This window comes from Macrobrachium nipponense, chromosome 7, assembly GCF_015104395.2.
Source record: "Macrobrachium nipponense isolate FS-2020 chromosome 7, ASM1510439v2, whole genome shotgun sequence".
Taxonomy (NCBI): domain Eukaryota; kingdom Metazoa; phylum Arthropoda; class Malacostraca; order Decapoda; family Palaemonidae; genus Macrobrachium; species Macrobrachium nipponense.
Window position 1 is genome coordinate 16,703,793 of NC_061109.1, and position 4,064 is coordinate 16,707,856.

The following is a 4,064-nucleotide window of genomic DNA, read 5'->3' on the forward strand; positions in this document are numbered from 1 at the left end:
GTAGACTCTTATTGTAACATAAACTCGAGTATTGTTACAAAGACACACTTTCTGTTTGCCCTTTCTTCAGGTTTGCGTTGATTATAGACTCGAAATAATGCTACTGCAGCTTTACTCCACCAAGAAAAGCTGAACAGAATTATCTAAAAATGTAACGTTCTGATGAGGAGGAAAAAAAGAGAAAAAAGAGAGAAAGAGAACACTAAAGGCTGTACGAGGATATAACTGCGAAGCATAGAGGAGCCGTTATAGAGGCAACGCTACACTGCAACTACTCTGCTCTACTCTTGAACCAAAACAAAACAAACGTGCGGCCAGTATCTATTTTGGCAGCTGCCAGCTGATTACCTGGCGGCAGGGAAGGGCGGTGCGAGATGAGGCTAAAAATACTCGAGAAAATGTTGCTGTTCTCCAGCCTCAGTGTAGCAGCCACAGGTGAGAGTTTCCCCCGGAGGGAATTTCATGTTTTATAGGCATAGAGCCTCATTCCTCTTTCTATTAGCTGTATATACCTAGTAGGTACACTAGGTAGCGGAGGCCAGGCAAATGCAGGAACGGAAGATAAGGCAAAGCCTTAGATTTTTATCTAAATTATAGTTAATTGTAGAAAAAGAAATTATTTTTACGATCACTTTTCCTATGTAGGTAATAATGCTTGATAAATTCTGGTGTACTGTTTCTTGCCAGTTCCTTGAAACGTTACTACTTAGCAATAAAAGCTTACAGAAGGCCTTCCTTCAGGCTGCTTGTCAGACAGCATAGGCGATAATGATTACTAAACAAATCATCACAAGCTCTCTTAGAGCTTTGCCGCCGAATGAGCAGATTAATTGAGATGCCATTCTGATTTTAAATGTACTACCTAAATTGTGTGAATATTTTATAGGATAAACAGTGAGACTGAATGGGATATGTTTCTTTCAAATTGTGAGCAGGTTTTCTTGCTTGTTTATAGGTAGGTAGTTTAACCTTAAGCTCCATTGTAAACAAGGAACTTGGAACTATACTACCAAGTTCCAAGAAGTTTTCATAATTATGAGCATACTATACCTAGAAATGTACTACTAGCCTATTTCTTGTTGAAAATGCCCAGACACTCATTGCATAGGCTAGCTGTTCAGTTACACTTAATAGTCAGTATCATCCTTTTAGTCATTACTGGTTTTACTTCATGTCTTTCATTGACATGGTTAGAAATTAACTACATTTGTCCACTGCCTTCAGTTTTGTGCTCTCTGACTGAATTCTCATCTGGTCTAGGTCTTCATCTATGCATTTTATTCTATGGTTTTCATGGTTTTTTTTGCTGGTCTTCATCGTGTTGCTTTCATGTCTACTATTCTATGTTTACCAATTGGCTTATTCATGCTTCTTGCCATTAATTTTTTACTTCATAGTAACATTAAAACCTATTTGGGTGCATGTATTTCATGAAGCTTTTCCTGGCCATTTACATTTCAGGATTTTTACAGCCCTTTTTTTTTATTTTTGCATTACTCATTTTTCGTTTTACGCATAACAAAAGCGTTGTCGAAAAGTCCACAGGTATGTGGATTCCATGCAACATAGGTGTAGAAAATATCTATTACTACATTTGGAAGTGGCAGGAAGCAAATACCAGTTTTACTACATTTATTTATTTTAATTTCTAGTATGATTTATTGAAAGAGAGTTAATGACTATGAGATCTGATTGGCATGCATAATCCAATTGTGGGTAGTATAGGAAAACGCACAAATATTATTTGTTCCTACACAAATTATTATTATAAAGGATTAATTTATCCAGACCTCTGAGCCTAACGAACACAAAAACCTTCGGTCTTTACATAGGAGTTACCTTGTGAACGTGAACTGGAATGTCCGTGTAACTTTCTAACAAGGTCGTTAATTACAGACAGTTAGGGGTAAGTCCTGCCCAGCTGTTGGTCTGCATTCCACTTTGCTTCAGGGCCACCATTAGGTTCAGATATCTTCATGCATTCTTCTTTCCAACTCCCGTTTGCTTCATTCTTTTTCTGTTTGTTCCGATACGAATACAAACCACGGTCCTTTAACAATAGGAAGTAGCTAGCGGCAGCTGGAACGGTCGTAAGCTTCGAACAAGGGTGAGAACGTAGTTAACTGCTTGTCCGATCGTCGCGCGGCTGGAGGTAAAACAAATCACGTTTGCTTTCGGCCGCGGGTGTGAAGGACGTGTTCGTCATCGCTCTCTGCCCGCTTCATCGTCGTATGCTTTGTTTATATTGTGTTTTTCTACTAATGGTTTTTTGTTGACTTGAAAATGAAACTGTAAGTACACTGTTTTCATTTTCATTACTTAATTATGAACCAACATGGAGTTATCGCCGTAGATGCGGCGATTTCCTCTCTTTTCATGAATTGAACCCTTGAATTATGTCTCGGTGCGAGGGCCGTGAGGGCTGCGCTCGCGCGAGTCATGTATTTGGGCGAAAGTGTGTAATTGAAAAATGTAAGTACTCTTTTTTTTCATTATATTTTTGCCCTGTGCGTTCGTTACCGAGAGTGTGATTGTGCTCGGCACGAGCCTTTTAATTTGTATAATAGAATGCAATGAAAGTGGATTCGCAATTGCAATATTCTTTTCATTTCATTTATTTATTGCATGAAATTTAATTGTTCCGACACGGCATACAAACCTCGGTCCTTTTACAATAGGAAGATACTAGCGGCAGCCTGGATAGGTGCGTAAGCTTTCGAACAGGGGTTCGGTAGTTAACTGCTGTCTGACGAGCTGGCGCTGCGCGCGACTGGGAGGTAAACAAATCACTTTTTTGCTTTCGGCCTCACAGTGGATGGACGTGTGTGTTCGCTCTCTGCCCGCTGCTCGTCGTTTGCTTTCTTGTTTGTTTGTAATTGTGTATGAAAGATTGTAAGTACAGTATTCTCTCTTTTCATATTAATTACGCTGAATGATGGAATCTCCGCGCCTCGCTACCCCAAGGAGACTTTGCTCGGGTACCGAAGGCGCAAATGTGGGAAATTCAGATCTTTCCCAGAGATAGACCCTCATGTTTTGTGTGCTCGGTGCCGGCGCGAATGCACCCGGGCCGAGCCCTGCCCTGATGTTTGTATGAACTGGTCGGAGGAGGCGCAGTGGACATTGTATGAGGGCGAGGAAGAAACGAAGGCCTGCAAAGGAGTCGTCGGAAAGCTCTCCCGCGACTCCTTTGGTGACGGACACTTCGTCTTCTTTCCTGCCTTTTTCCTTTTTGCCGCGCTCAACTTCCACGTCTCGCGTTCCCCTTCGGGGGTCGCGGTGTCTAGGTCCTTCCCCTCTTCCCGATGTGTCGAGTGTGGAGGAGGCGCTAGATACCCCGACGTAGAGTTGTACTCTGGGTCTCTATCCGCTCGTCTTCGCGCGAGCGGGTAGAGGATCCTCCTAATCACCCGACTTTTGCCTCCTCAGGTGCGGTTGCCGTGAAGGATGACCTCGACAGGTGTGTTGGGCGTCGTTGGGACTGCAGGGCGTGCCGAGTGTCCAGGGGCTGCTCTATCATCTCGCTGGGCTCCGTGGCGGTTACGCACGATACGGTCACAAGCCACCACCACGACCCTGACAACACCTGGCTACGCGTCACCTCCTCACCTGGTGTACACCCAGCACGCGGTCTCTGTGACACCCACAACATCGGTGCAGGGGCCAGTCGCCGTAACTCGGGGGGAGATGTGATGCCGCCACCTGGGTTTGCCGTGTTGCCACGACCGGACGTCATGTGCCCGAAGAGCTCGCTCCCTGGACCTCCCACCGGTGCCGATGATGTCTGTGCCGCTGGTTAGACCATCTGTACCGTCCACACAGCCTGCCGTACCTGCCGTGACCACCGCTGCTGTTCCTGTTCCTGCTCCTGCCGTCTCGACTGCCGTTCCTGTGATGCTCGCACCTGCTGATGTTGTCTCTGTTTCCTGGCGCCGCTGCTCCCGATGCTGGTCTGTTCGGACAGGTACGTCCGGGCCCTGTTGCTTCGGCAACAGCAGCCCCCGGCTGGCGTCCTGGATGACAGACCTGACGTCGGTCCTGAGGAGGTTGACGAAGAAGAAGAG

The 4,064-nt window shown here is 45.3% G+C and overlaps 1 protein-coding gene across 1 annotated transcript in view; it reads left to right on the forward strand.

Moving 5' to 3' along the window:
• The first annotated feature begins 276 nt into the window (after nucleotides 1-276).
• Nucleotides 277-4,064, forward strand: part of LOC135217546 (ankyrin repeat and SOCS box protein 12-like) — a 123,041-nt gene continuing 119,253 nt past the window's right edge. Inside the window, exon 1 of the mRNA XM_064253514.1 lies at nucleotides 277-435. The gene's annotated coding sequence lies outside the window, so the exon portion shown is untranslated. The remainder of the gene's footprint in view (nucleotides 436-4,064) is intronic.